At 42.5% G+C, this 15,446-nt stretch overlaps 1 protein-coding gene across 9 annotated transcripts in view; it reads right to left on the bottom strand.

Annotated features, from left to right (window-relative positions):
- Window positions 1-15,446, bottom strand: part of LOC106608688 (neurexin-2) — a 1,074,993-nt gene that overhangs the window by 694,214 nt on the left and 365,333 nt on the right. The window lies entirely within an intron of this gene.

Here is a 15,446-nt window from a genome sequence, read left to right as displayed (position 1 = left end):
TATTGTATAACATAATGTCCTAGGAATGTCATCTGATGAAGATCATCAAAGGTTAGTGCTGCATTTAGCTGTGGTTTGGGTTTATGTGACATATATGCTTGCTTGGAAAATGGCTGTGTGATTATTTATGTCTATGTACTCTCCTAACATAATCTAATGTTTTGCTTTCGCTGTAAAGCCTTTTTGAAATCGGACAATGTGGTTAGATTAACGAGAGTCTTATCTTTAAAATGGTGTAAAATAGTTGATTGTTTGAGAAAATTGAATTGTGGTATTTTAGTTGGTTTTGTATTTCGCGCCGTGTGATGCTGTTGGCTAGGGGTTCCGCAGGCGGAACGGGGTTCAGCTAGCGGAACGTCTGTCCTCAACAGGATAAAATACACAATATATCAACATACAGTGAGGGAAAAAAGTATTTGATCCACTGCTGATTTTGTACGTTTGCCCACTGACAAAGAAATGATCAGTCTATAATTTTAATGGTAGCTTTATTTATTTATTTGAACAGTGAGAGACACAATAACAACAAAAAAATCCAGAAAACCGCATGTCAAAAATGTTCTAAAATGATTTGCATTTTAATGAGGGAAATAAGTATTTGACCCCTCTGCAAAACATGACTTAGTACTTGGTGGCAAAACCCTTGTTGGCAATCACAGAGGTCAGACGTTTCTTGTAGTTGGCCACCAGGTTTGCACACACCTCAGGAGGGATTTTGTCCCACTCCTCTTTGCAGATCTTCTCCAAGTCATTAAGGTTTCGAGGCTGACGTTTGGCAACTCGAACCTTCAGCTACCTCCACAGATTTTCTATAGGATTAAGGTCTGGAGACTGGCTAGGCCACTCCAGGACCTTAATATGCTTCTTCTTGAGCCACTCCTTTGCTGCCTTGGCCGTGTGTTTTGGGTCATTGTCATGCTGGAATACCCATCCACGACCCATTTTCAATGCCCTGGCTGAGGGAAGGAGGTTCTCACCCAAGATTTGACGGTACATGGCCCCGTCCATCATCCCTTTGATGCGGTGAAGTTGTCCCCCTTAGTAGAAAAACACCCCCAAAGCATAATGTTTCCACCTCCATGTTTGACAGTGGGGATGGTGTTCTTGGGGTCATAGGCAGCATTCCTCCTCCTCCAAACACGGCGAGTTGAGTTGATGCCAAAGAGCTCCATTTTGGTCTCATCTGACCACAACACTTTCACCCAGTTGTCCTCTGAATCATTCAGATGTTCATTGGAAAACTTCAGACGGGCATGTATATGTGCTTTCTTGAGCAGGGGGACCTTGTGGGCGCTGCAGGATTTCAGTCCTTCACGGCGTAGTGTGTTACCAATTGTTTTCTTTGTGACTATGGTGCCAGCTGCCTTGAGATCATTGACAAGATCCTCCCATGTAGTTCTGGGCTGATTCCTCACCGTTCTCATGATCATTGCAACTCCACGAGGTGAGATCTTGCATGGAGCCCCAGGCCGAGGGAGTTTGACAGTTCTTTTGTGTTTCTTCCATTTGCGAATAATTGCACCAACTGTTGTCACCTTCTCACCAAGCTGCTTGGCGATGGTCTTGTAGCCCATTCCAGCCTTGTGTAGGTCTACAATCTTGTCCCTGACATCCTTGGAGAGCTCTTTGGTCTTGGCCATGGTGGAGAGTTTGGAATCTGATTGATTGATTGCTTCTGTGGACAGGTGTCTTTTATACAGGTAACAAGCTGAGATTAGGAGCACTCCCTTTAAGAGTGTGCTTCTAATCTCAGCTCGTTACCTGTATAAAAGACATCTGGGAGCCAGAAATCTTTCTGATTGAGAGGGGGTCAAATACTTATTTCCCTCATTAAAATGCAAATCAATTTATAACATTTTTTACATGCGTTTTTCTGGATTTTTTTGTTGTTATTCTGTCTCTCACTGTTCAAATAAACCTACCATTAAAATGATAGACTGATCATTTCTTTGTCAGTGGGCAATCGTACAAAATCAGCAGGGGATCAAATACTTTTTTCCCTCACTGTATATCAAAGCCTCTTACATGGATATGCAGTACATATGGCAAACACCTAAAATAGCTATTGTTATAGATAGCCATTTGAAGATGCACAATTTCTAAAGATAGCAAACAAACTGAGCATCCAATAATTACATCTAACGTACGGTCAAATTACTAAACACGTGTAGACGTGTCCCAAACACATTTAGAACAGGTAAAACAAACAAAAGGACAGGCATGTCATCTATTTATTCAATGTCCATGAAATAACATTACTCAATTATATTTCCTTGGATGGTGGAATAGCCTGCATGTGTTTACCACTGCCTCTAGTACAATAACACTCAATGAAATACAGAATATTCATACACACAGCTTGAAATTCCTATAGCGCATACAGTATGAATTAGGCATACTGTCAGATAATCAATAGAAATATTTGTTCTGGTCCTCTGATTACAGCAAAAACCAGCAGTTGATAAAACTCCGGCAAGAGCCTCAACATTCAATCTTAACATCTGCGCGCATTAGTCATATTTTCAAGCAAGTTTTCTAGTGACTGATTCATGAACATGAAGGTCAGTATGTGTCTCTTTGGACTTTATTTCACAGTAATTTCATCTGTGTGCATCACTTGTATGTTAAGGCACGTCTCCAATTGACATTGAGGCATGATGTACACAACTGCCTGAGTTAAGTAGATGGGTAAAAAAAAATCTAAAAATAACTTACATTGAATACCCTTTGAGCATGGTGAAGTTATTAGTTACACTTTGGATGGTGTATCAATACACCCAGTCACTACAAAGATACAGGGTTCGTTCCTAACTCAGTTTCCGTAGAGGAAGGAAACCGCTCAGGGATTTCACCACGAGGCCAACGGAGACTTTAAACAGTTACACGGTTTAATGGCTGTGAAAGGAGAAAACTGAGGATGGATCAACAACATTGTAGTTACTCCACAACACTAACCTAATTGACAGGGTGAAAAGAAGGACGCTTGTACATAATAAAAATATTCAAAAACATGCATCCTGTTTGCAACAAGGCACTAAAGTAATACTGCAAAAAATGTGGCAAAGCAATTAACTTTTTGACCTGAAAACAGGGTGTTATTTTTAGTGTAAATCCAATACAACACATTACTGAGAACCACTCTCCATATTTCCAAGCATAGTGGTGGCTGCATCATGTTATGAGTATGCTTGTAATCATTAAGGACTGGGGAGTTTTTCAGGATAAAACATTTAGGGAATGGAGCTAAGCACAGGCAAAATCCTAGAGGAAAACCTGGTTCAGTCTGCTTTCCACCAGACACTGGGAGATTAATTCACCTTTCAGCAGGACAATAACCTAAAATACAAGGCCAAATCTACACTGGAGTTGCTTACCAAGAAGAGAGTGAATTTTCTTGAGTAGCCGAGTTACAGTTTTTACTTAAATCTGATTAAAAATCTATGGCAAGGCATGACAAAGCTTAAACCAATTTGACAGCACTTGAAGACTGTTGAAAAGAATACATGGGCAATATTGTACAAGCCAGGTGTGGAAAGACTCTGTAATCACTGCCAAAGGTCATTCTAACATGTATTGACTCAGGGATATTTCTGTATTTTATTTTCAATAGATTAGCAAATAAAAATCTAAATGTTTTTTTTCTTCACTTTTTCATTATTGTATATTGTGTGTAAATGGGTGAGATTATTTTTTATTTAATTCATTTTGAATTCAGGCTGTAACAACAAAATATGGAATGAGACAAGGGGTATGAATACTTTCTGAAGGCGCTCTAGACTTACAGTGCTTACTTACGGGCTCTTCCCAACAATGCAGAGGAAATAGAGAAATAACACTAAAGTAAATTTTAAAAAAAACAATACACAATGAGTAATAAGTCTCTTCCTCCCACTCTGCATATTGACTTTATCCCATATCCCCTCCGTACAACTGCCTGGGTTGTGTTCAGTCCAGGAATAATATCCATGTTAATATTCATATTATGTGCCTTAAGCGTCGTATGTTGTGACGCTTAACTTTTAGCAAAATTATCACAGGATGATGTTTTGAGGCTGATAATGGTCTGCCTCGTTCACTCCCCTTCATAAAACTAAGACCAACTGGGTAGGTGTTGCCAATAGCGCTCACCTTGTTTCAGCCATATTGATTTCACCTATCCTATCAGATCCATGAAAGAAAGTAAAGAAGCTCAGAGGGGAGAGGGGAGGAAAGATCTTAGTGGAATGAAACAGAGCCCCAGTCTATGTCCCTCCCTACCCATTGAGCATGCCCCCTGGGCAGTAGCTGCAGCGCTGACAGCTTCATTAATTGGCATCATCAGTCTTATTGGATTCCTGATCGATCAGTGCCGGTGAACACAGCTCAACAACAGGGTCACCGCACTGGAGTCAACTGGAGCACACAGTGGCTATGATGCTTTAGCCGGCTGTACAGGGGTCCATGTTGTTGATAACTCTCTGAACCGTAGCTGGGGCTTAACAAAGAGATGTAATCTCTTCTCACAACTGAGAAACTTCATATATGGCGATGCTTTGTTGCATTGAGGATATAAACTACGCATGAATCTGAAGGAGTAGCAGAAAGCCATCTAGTCCGTGGGTGTCAGTGTCTGTAATGGAATTGTCTCAACTGGTCTGGGAGCAGGGATCAGAAGTCTGCAGAGAAGCCCTATTACAGAGATGCCCCATTACAAGTTGACAAAAATCAGGGCAACATTTCTCTACTGTGTCTTTATCTCTGTTCTAGAGAGAGGCTGGAGTTTCTGGCCTGCCGCAAGATAAATATGTGTTGCTATCCCCAGGTCCTGCTAATGGAGTTTAAAGTGTGTGTGTGTGTGTGTGTGTGTGTGTGTGTGTGTGTGTGTGTGTGTGTGTGTGTGTGTGTGTGTGTGTGTGTGTGTGTGTGTGTGTGTGTGTGCATGTTTACTTGTTTTCTTAGTTCATCAGGACCCAATGTCCTAACAATTCACCCAAATATCCTGACAAGGTAGGAATGTGTGTGTGTGTGTGTGTGTGTGTGTGTGTGTGTGTGTGTGTGTGTGTGTGTGTGTGTGTGTGTGTGTGTGTGTGTGTGTGTGTGTGTGTGTGTGTGTGCAGGTTGAAGCGTTCCACGCTGCTCCTTGTGTCCCATGCCAGATGTTCTAATACAGTCCTAATAACATGTAACATCTTTTAGAAGCTGTGCATCTACAAGGCACCAGCGCCAGTCCATGCTAGTCCATGTCAATCGAGAGCCATGCGTTGGCCCTAGTTAACGACCCCCTGGTGGTCCCACTAATATCCCTTCATTTCCCTCTGTCCCTCCTTACATCCGTCACTCCCTCCCACCCCTCCTTCTCTCCTTATGGAGTCAAATCAGCCTAATAGTCCAGCAATGAGCCTGTAGAGCCACTGTAATGAACCCATGCCTTGGGCTCAGAAAAACATCATAAATCAATTTATGTAACCAAAATATAAGGTCAGTTGTAATGTATTATGTGGTAATGCAGCTGTAATCACTAAAAGTGAAACAGAAAGAAAATAGAGAAATTCAGAAGTTCAAGTCAAGGTGGATTGGCCTCTCTCTTGCAGAGGGAATCTTTTCTCTGTGTCATTTTTCGTTATTCCCACCTCTCGCTCTCTCTCATTCATTGTCTCATTCAATTCTTCCCCCCAATTGCTGTCTCCCTCTTGCTCTCTAAGTCTCTCCCTCTTTCTCTGTAATTTTCTCTAGTATCCTCCTTCCCTCCTTATCTCCCTCCCTCCTTTCTCCCTCCCTCTCTCCATCCTTTCTCCCTCCTTTCTCCCTACCTCTCTCTCTCTCCTTTCTCCCTCCCTCTTTCCCTCCTTTCTCCCTCCCTCCCTCTCCCTCCTTTCTCCCTCCATTCTCCCTCCTTTCACCCTCCCTCACTCTTGCCTTTTTCCCAGGAGACATGGGGTGTGTTAAAAGCGTGTGACATCCCCGATGGGCTGAGCAGCTCCAGAGTCAAGCTCTGCCTCCCAGAGTCCCCGCCAGAGAAATACCTCCGTCACAGCAGACACCCCACAGCTTTACCCAGGAGCCTCGGCGGCTGGGATGGCGGCCATTTTCTTACCCCTTACTTTCACTAAAGCAGTATCTAACACAACAGTCAATATCCAACAAGAGTCTACAGCATTGTTATAGTCCTTGATTGAGAACACAGTACTGTGTGTTGTGATGGATGGCAGAGATATATAAGGCGTATTGAATAGAAGAGAGCGTTGGTTATTGGTTTGGTGGGACGTTGATGGAATATTACCGTCACCCTCAGAACATTGTACTCATGAAACGTGTATAGAACGTTAATATTTTATGTTCTAAAAACTGGACACGAACGTTCTTGCAAGTCCCATGAAACGTGTCTAGAACATTAATACTGTATATTCTGAGAAGATGATAACCACACTCTGGGTATGTTCTATTTGACACTAAGGGAATGTTCTCCTAACTAACGCAAAAAAACATGCTAAAAAGGTTCTTAGAACATTTTTGCTAACTTAGATAGAACGTTCCCCTAACAGAAAACTGGACACTCAAACATTACGGGAACATTACGGGTAACATCACACAAACTTCCTCTCTCTCTACAATTGTTAGCTGGGCTAGCACCAATGTAGATGTACTTCACTTTCTTCGTTGCTTGTGTGGAAATGCTACTCTCTCCACTCACTACACTGCATGTGCACAATAGAGAGTTGCCATGGAGCTCAAACACAATATCTAAATATGATTTTTTAGATGAGCTAACACAATCGTGATAACGCTTCAGATAATTGACGCCTGTGACTGTAATTCAACGCTGTAAGATTGAGCGATCGCTCCGTCATCGATGTCACCGGCTTCCCAAATGAATAAAATGTCAGCAAAACAGTTAGGGAAGCATTTGCCAACATTAACATTTACCAGGCAGCATTTATCATCGTTAACATTAGCATCAGCACTTCAAAATCTTTTGGCTCTTCATGCGTTTCCTAGCAGGCATTTATAACAGGGTACTATATCCTTAGCTAGGGGTCCTTATGGTGTAGCCATGAGCTCTATTTTGTGACACACATGCAAAACAAATGCCATTAAAAAAAAAACACCTCAAATGTCAGGACCAAATGACTCGTCGTTTAATTGCTTGTGAGTTAACTCGGTCCCTGTGGTCGAGACAGGATGTTAAACGCCTTAAGCACTAATTATCTAAGGTAGCTAGCTATCTCATTACCCCCTTCAATATGCAAATGGCCTGTGGGCTTAGTGTTTTATTGCAATCACTGTTATTCAGAGGGCGGCCATCTTACATTGGGGTTGGAGAGGAGGCTTGATTATAACGAGTGAAACAACAACTGTAGTTAAATAATGACTGGGTTTTGAATTACTGAGTGGTTTTGTATATTACAGAAATAGAGTGTGTTTTTTTACGTGAATATACATGTTTGGGTCCAATATGATATAGCCTTGATATGATGATAGCAATGAAACAAACTAATAAATTAGGAACATTATAAGGCTTTTGAAAGAGTACCCTGACAAAGACAGGGCCATTTCCAAATAACCATATCAGTACAGTGAGGATACAGAGCTGTGTACAAACCACATAGCAAAAGCCAGGATGGAAAAAGCCTAGGTTGCTATCACTATCTATGTGATACGTCTACTTATTTTGCAATCCACCTGATTCCTGCTTACAAGCAAAACTAAAGCAGGAAGTACCAGTGACTCTCTCAATAAGGAAGTGGTCAGATGATGCAGATGCTAAGCTACAGGACTGTTTTGCTAGCACAGACTGGAATATATTCAGGGGTTCTTCCGATGGCATTGAGGAGTACACCACATCAGTCACTAGCTTCATCAATAAGGGCATTGATGAAGTTGTCCCCACAGTGGCCGTACATACATACCCAAACCAGAAACCATGGATTACAGGCAACATCCGCACTGAGCTAAAGGTTAGAACTGCTGCTTTCAAGGAGCGGGACTCTAACCCATACACTTATACGACATCCCACTATGCCATCTGATGAACCATCAAACAGGCAAGGCGTCAATACAAGACTAAGATTGAATCGTACTACACCGGCACCGACGCTCATCGGATGTGGCAGGGCTGAAAAACAATTATGGACTGCAAAGGGAAGCACAGCCCAGTGACACATGCTTACCAGACGAGCTAAATAACTTCTATGCTTGCTTTGAGGCAAGCAACACTGAAGCACGCATGAGAGCATCAGCTTTTATGGACGACTGTGTGATCACGCTATCCGTAGCCGACCCGTAGTGAGTGAGACCTTTAAACAGGTCAACATTCACAAGGCCACAGGGCCGGACGGATTACCAGGACTTGTACTCTGAGCATGCGCTGACCAACTGGTAAGTGTCTTCACTGACATGTTCAACCTGTCCCGGACCGAGTCTGTAATACCAACATGTTCCAAGCAGACCACCATAGTCCCTGTGCCCAAGAACACCAAGGTAACCTGCCTAAATGACAACCGACCCATAGCACTCACGTCTGTAGCCATGAAGTGCTTTAAAAGGCTGGTCATGGCTCACATCAACACCATTATCCCAGAAACCCACTCCAACTTGCATACCGCCCCAACAGATCCACAGATGATGCAATATTTTTTGCACTCCACACTGCCCTTTCCCACCTGGGCAAACGGAACACTTATGTGAGAATGCTATTCAATGATTACAGCTCAGCATTTAACACCATAGTGCCCTCAAAGCTCATCACTAAGCTAAGGACCCTGGGACTAAACACCTCTCTCTGCAACTGGATCCTGGACTTCTTGACGGGCCGCCCCCAGGTAGTCAGGGTAGGTAACAACTCATCTGCCACGCTGATCCTCAACACGGGGGCCCCTCAGGGGTATGTGCCCAGTCCCCTCCTGTACTCCCTGTTCACCCATGACTTCATGGCCAAGCATGACTCCAACACCATCATTAAGTTTGCCGACGACACAACAGTGGTAGGCCTGATCCCCAACAACGATGAGACAGCCTATAGGGAGGAAGTCAGAGACCTCGCAGTGTGGTGCCAGGATAACAACCTCTCCCTCAACGTGATCAAGACAAAGAAGATGATTGTGGACTACAGAAAAAGGAGGATCGAGCACGCCCTCGTTCTTATCGACGGGGCTGTAGTGGAGCAGGTTGATAACTTCAAGTTCCTTGGTGTCCACACCACCAACAAACTATCATGGTCCAAACACACCAAGACAGTCATGAAGAGGGCACGACAATGCCTATTCCCCCTCAGGAGACCGAAAAGATTTGGTATGTGTCCTCAGATCCTCAAAAAGTTCTACAGCTGCACCATCGAGAGCATCCTGACTGGTTGCATCACTGCCTGGTATGGCAACTGCTCGACCTCCGACCGCAAGGCACTACAGAGTGTAGTGCGTACGGCCTAGTACATCGCCGGGGCCAAGCTTCCTGCCATCCAGGACCTCTAGACCAGGGGGTCTCAGTGGAAGGCCCAAAAAATTGCCAAAGACTCCAGCCATCCTAGTCATAGTCTGTGCCAAGTCTGTTTTTTTCTCTCCTTCGTTTACTTAAATACTTTCTTAACACTTTTTTTTTAAACGGCATTGTTGCTTACGGGCTTCTAAGTAAGCATTTCACTGTAAGGTCTACCTACACCTGTTGTATTCGGCGCATGTGACAAATTACATTTCATATGATTTGATATGCACCAACATGTCTATTTCTATTTCCAAAATCATACCCAACTCACACAGTAGTCTAATATGATTCATGTCAGATCACAGTGTTAAATGACGGTGGTTTATTCTAAGAGCTGCATGTTGGGAGGAAACAATGTGTTCTGCTTAGCAGTCCCCCTCATGCTGGGCCTGGATCCCATGATTTTCTCTTCCAAAAGCTGGATGAGTTGAAGGCTATCTGGATGTTGTGTTGTGTGGAGGAGGCTAGAGGGAGGGCCAATCACTGCAGAGTAGCTGTTTGAAGAGAGCCTTTGTCCTGGCTCTGACTACCCCTGAGGTTTACATTCACAATCCATTCTGAGTGAATAAGAGAGGAAGAAGTGAGTGAGTGTCAGAGAGAGAGAGAGAAAAGGAGAGAGATATAGATATACTGTAGATATAGATTAGGCAGACAATCAGACCGACAGACAGACAGACAGACAGACAGACAGACAGACAGACAGACAGACAGACAGACAGACAGACAGACAGACAGACAGACAGACAGACAGACAGACAGACAGACAGACAGACAGACAGACAGACAGACAGACAGACAGACAGACAGACAGACAGACAGACAGACAGACAGACAGACAGACAGACAGGACAACAGAAAGCATTTGGACAGATGTTTATTACAAAGGCATTTTGTGGGGTAGAATCAAAATGAAATTCAGCAGGAGGATAATAAAGGCTCCTTGTAGTGTGGCTGCCTCTCTTTCTCTTTGTATCTGGGTAGAAGCAATTATCATTGGAGTTACCTGCCACAATAGACCTACCTAGGAGTGGTGTGGTGAGCAATATGATTGTCCATCATGGGAATATTTGCTATCGCTTGCTAAAATCCTGTGATTGGTTCTCTGGACATTTGCTAATTATTTCCTTTCCATCTTTGGTGGTGGGCTGTAGCAAGCTATTGGCTTTAGTTTTCGAGATGATTAATCTCTGTCCAGGGAGGAGCTGATTTTTACATATTGTGTATATTTGTTTCTTCTGTTGGCAATGTCAATTCTTGCACATTTTTTCTAAATACTTACTTTTATGATCGCTAGCTGGATAGGCAAACGCTGCTACGTACTAAACTGTAAACCAATCAAAGCTTGTGTACTATCCATGGTACTGTCTCTACTGATCACGTCTGCCAATCACATTATCTGTACCTAAAGTAGTAGACAGCTAGTGACAGCTCAAGAGAGATCTCGGTCCAACAAACTGATATCAGGTCATCTTATTGATTTGTAATCTAGCTAACCATTCAGTTATACAAATATTATACCATCAACGCAAGCTGTAAAATTACTCCCAATTTAGAATGCAGAAACCTTAGTAATGTAGATAGCTTGCTAGTTACAACACGTAGGTATGCAGCTAGCTAGCAGGAACAGATAGCTTTATCACGTCATTCCAGGACAAGGAAAGTTTTAACCATCAGTTTATGCCAAGTAATAATTAAGACTACAAAAACATATAGGACAAGTAGTGTAAAGTTAATACTTTCACTACAGACCCTGGTTCGATTCCAGGCTGTATCACAACCGGCCGTGATTGGGAGTCCCATAGGGCGGCGCACAATTGGCCCAGCATCGTCTGGGTTAGGGTTTGGCTGGGGTAGGCCGTCATTGCAAATAAGAATTTGTTCTTAACACATCTACGGGATCGGTGTTCCCCCTGTGGAACGGATGAGCTAACATAGGCTAATGTGATTAGCATGAGGTTGTAAGTAACAAGAAAATTCCCCATAGACATATAGACATATCTGAGGCAAAACGCTTAAATTATTATTAATCTAACTGAACCGTCCAATTTACAGTAGCTATTGCAGTGAAAGAATACCATGCCATTGCTTGAGGAGAGTGCACAGTTATGAACTTGAAAATGTATTAATAAACCAATTAGGCTGAATCAGTCCAAAACTTTGCACATGCACTGCTGCCATCTAGTGGCCAAAATCTAAATTGCGCCTAACTTGGAATAGTACATTATGGCCTTTCTCTTGCATTTAAAAAATTATGAAAAAAAAATGTAATGTGTTTTTCTTTGTATTATCTTTTACCAGGTCTAATGTGCTATATTATCCTACATTAATTTCACATTTCCACAAACTTCAAAGTGTTTCCTTTCAAAAGGTATCAAGAATATGCATATCCTTGCTTCAGGTCCTGAGCTACAGGCAGTTAGATTTGGGTATGTCATTTTAGGCAAAAATGTTTTAAAAAGGGTCAAATCCTTATATATTTAACTGACTTGCCTAGTTAAATAAATAGTTGGTTAATTCCACAAACTAACTTTTAAGAAGGCACACCTGTTAATTGAAATGCCTTCCATGTGACTACCTCATGAAGATGGTTGGGAGAATGCCAAGAGTGTGCAAATCTGTCATCAAGGCAAAGGGTGGCAATTTGAAGATCTCAAATATAAAATATATTTTGACACTTTTTTGGTTACTGCATGATACCATATGTGTTATTTCATAGTTTTGATGTCTTCACTATTATTCCACAATTATTATTCTACTATTATTCTACAAGAAAATGGAAAAAATAAAGAAAAACCCTTAGTAAGTGTTCTAAAACTTTTGACCGGTAGTGGATATGATTGAATGTTTATTTAAGCCTGCAGCTAGATACTTGAAATGAGACAATCATGCCAAGACATTATTCAAAATTGAATTCACTGACAGATAGATAGCTAATGAAACATGCGCTAGCAAACGTGTTACATTGTATAAAATATTCTGGGCCATCAGAGTTTCCTGCAACAGTGAGCTCTGGACAGACAGACACAGCTGTAGGCTATTTGTGCAAGGGATAAGAAGTAATCAGGTAGGCCGATTTTATGAATCGCAACCAGATCAGAGCATGACATTTTTTCCCCCTTTCAAGCTGAACGGTTATCAAAAGGGAGAGAGCTGGAATGATTTTTGAAATAGGCTACGTTGAGGAACTCAATGGATGTAAAACCGACTTTGTTTACTTGCTGTTTGAGGCTATGAAGAAATTACTTTGAGAAGTTCTACAGTGACGTTGAGAAAAGACGATCAGAAATAGTATCCCCAAATGGGCACATTTATAGGCCTACACTTATATGCAGGCCAGGTAGCCCAGGCCCACTTCTGTGCGTAATCAGGTTTGTGTCCTTACTCAAGATCGACAGGAGCGCTCCAAACGAAAGACAATGAATAAATTGACAACTCATACAGTAAATGGAATGAAATAAACCCCCCAAAAACAACGTGTCCAATCCTACAATGATAACGGTAAGACTGTAATAATAATATATTGAATGCATTAACAGAAATTACTGTAACCATACAAACATTGTAGATGAGAAATGATGGTAATTAACAGTAAATGTACTACTGGTGATACTGGTGTGCCTTCCCCGAGGCCTCCGCAATGGATTAGTCCACTCAGACAGGCCTCCGCAATGGATTAGTCCACTCAGACAGACGTCAATCAGACAGGTGTCTCGTGTGCCATATATTGTTGGAATATATTTGCCAGTGCTCAACAAAATAATTATGGTCGACCAACAGCTGTTCGACCAAACAATCGACCAGTCGACTAAATGGGGTCAGCCCTAGTGCCAACAAATTGACCTGGTAAACATAAGAATATTATAAATACAGAAAATCAGCTCCTCCCTCGACGTAGATCGATCAACTTCACTGTTTTCAGTGTCGGCCCACCACCTATCTGTGCTTGTTTCTCTGATCGTGTGCATTCGGCGTTTGTCTAACCACTCTCCTCTCTCTCCACTCCTCCACCTGAGTAAGTCATTCTAATGGAATTACACACACTAGTGCATCCCGCTTCCCTCATGAATGCACTCCATCATCTCAATAACATGAAAGACACGCTCTGCCTCAAAGAAAGAGCGGAACAACCTGTGCTCTGGTACAGAGTTGAAAGCCCTCTGAATTTTTGTTAATATATTTTTTTTATTTAACCTTTATTTAACTAGGCAAGTCAGTTAAGAACAAATTCTTATTTTCAATGACGGCCTAGGAACAGTGGGTTAACTGCATGTTCAGGGGCAGAACGACAGATTTGTACCTCTCTTCCTTTCTTTCACTCCTTTCCCTATTATCCCTTGTTCTCTTGCAACTTCAATTACACCAGACTACAGAGAGAATGGAAGAGAACAGGAAAGAGGTAGATTTGCCACTAACCAAACCAATTGGCCTCTCTGTGCCTGTGAAGTTCAACTGTGTGTTGTTCGTCCAAGAACTCTTCAGGCCTTTGTCTGGCTTCTCTGGTTGCTCTGGGCGTTACCCCTAGGGAAGAGGGGGGTTATGGGGCTTGGAGTCTTTTCAGAATATATCGGGGCTCTCCTCAGGTACTTATTTATTTATGCCTGTGGAAGTTGAGGCACTGAAAACAACTTCCCCCTCGCTTTTAGAAGGTTATGTCGCATAATCGTCTAGGTACATACCTTTGTCTAATTCACAACTCTGAGAGGTGTCTTGATGCCTCTTTGTCTGGACCTCAAGCAGGCTGCGGGCCTTCAGACCTTGGCCCTATTTAAATATGTTTAACGTGCATCCTTCTATCCTTCCTTCCTGTCCTAACTTTTCCAGCCTTTTTTTTGCCGAAGCTCATCCACCCCAAACTTCTCACAGAGGAATTTGTGACGATGGTGGTGAAATGGACAATTAGACAAAATCATTTTGTGGAGGAATGTATTAGCTATCTCCTCCTTTTTAACCCAAAATACTAAGGTGAAATCAGGATCCAGCAGCATTCTCTCCCTCTCTCTCTGATTTTAATTTAAAAAAAATTCTACTGTGGATGGAGAGAGTCTAGGCAGGCAGAAGAGAGCAGCCGGGGTAGTATTTGGGTTTACCCTCGGGTAAGCGGCCCTGCTAGGCTCTAATCTGAAGTCAGACAAAATGGCACATTAGCTCTCTGGCCCACTCTCTCCAGCTGCAGCCCTGGAGACTGCAACATAACGTCTGTCTGTCTGGTCTCTGTACAGGCTCTGGTTCTAACAGACAAGAGCTGAGCTACACTGGTTCTATAGAGATATCCAAAGGTCTGGAATCACAGCAGAATATCCCGTCCTCATCTGCAAGTGGTGGTGAGGGTTGGGCATGCGTATGTCTGTGTTCTTAACGTGTATTCCAACAACACATACATGTCATGAACCTAGAGAGGAGCATATGGCGTGTGCCATGTAAACAGCAGTATTTAGAGGGCAGACATGTATGGTATTCATGCCTCCCAGATGGTTATTGAGGGACAGGGTAAGACATTATTATGCTCTATATTCACTATAGCAGACAACACGGTGAGGTTCAGGTTTCCACCAACTGAAATAACCAGTGAGCTGTAACATCCAGCATCACAACAAGACAAGACGCCATTTAGTTTTTTTCCATGGATGGAATACAAACAGGTTGGGTATTTACAGAGGTGGAAGGTCGTCTGCAAGGGATTTAGCTCTAAAGACTGTCTTTACAGAACCCTGCTTCGTTCTGCTTTGCATACCTCTTTAGGAACCTCAGGACTAGCAACTTGCAAATGAAGATACTCTCGCCTGAAATGTTTGAACAGAGAGGCCAGTCAGAATCATACCGATTTCAGTGGCAAACTATGGAAAGCATAGAATATGGTTTTCAAAAAGAAGAAAATGTGTGTATTGATGTATGTGTAGGTATCCATTGTATTATGTGTGGTGTATGTATGTGTTCCACATATTTGCTCGTTCAGTCAGAACATAGCCTGAACGCTGCAGTACATTTCATCC

Source organism: Salmo salar, chromosome 07, assembly GCF_965601325.2.
Source record: "Salmo salar chromosome 07, fSalSal1, whole genome shotgun sequence".
In the NCBI taxonomy this organism is placed as follows: Eukaryota; Metazoa; Chordata; class Actinopteri; order Salmoniformes; family Salmonidae; genus Salmo; species Salmo salar.
The sequence above is the reverse complement of the archived record's forward strand: the minus strand, read 5'-3'. Positions and strand labels throughout refer to the sequence as shown.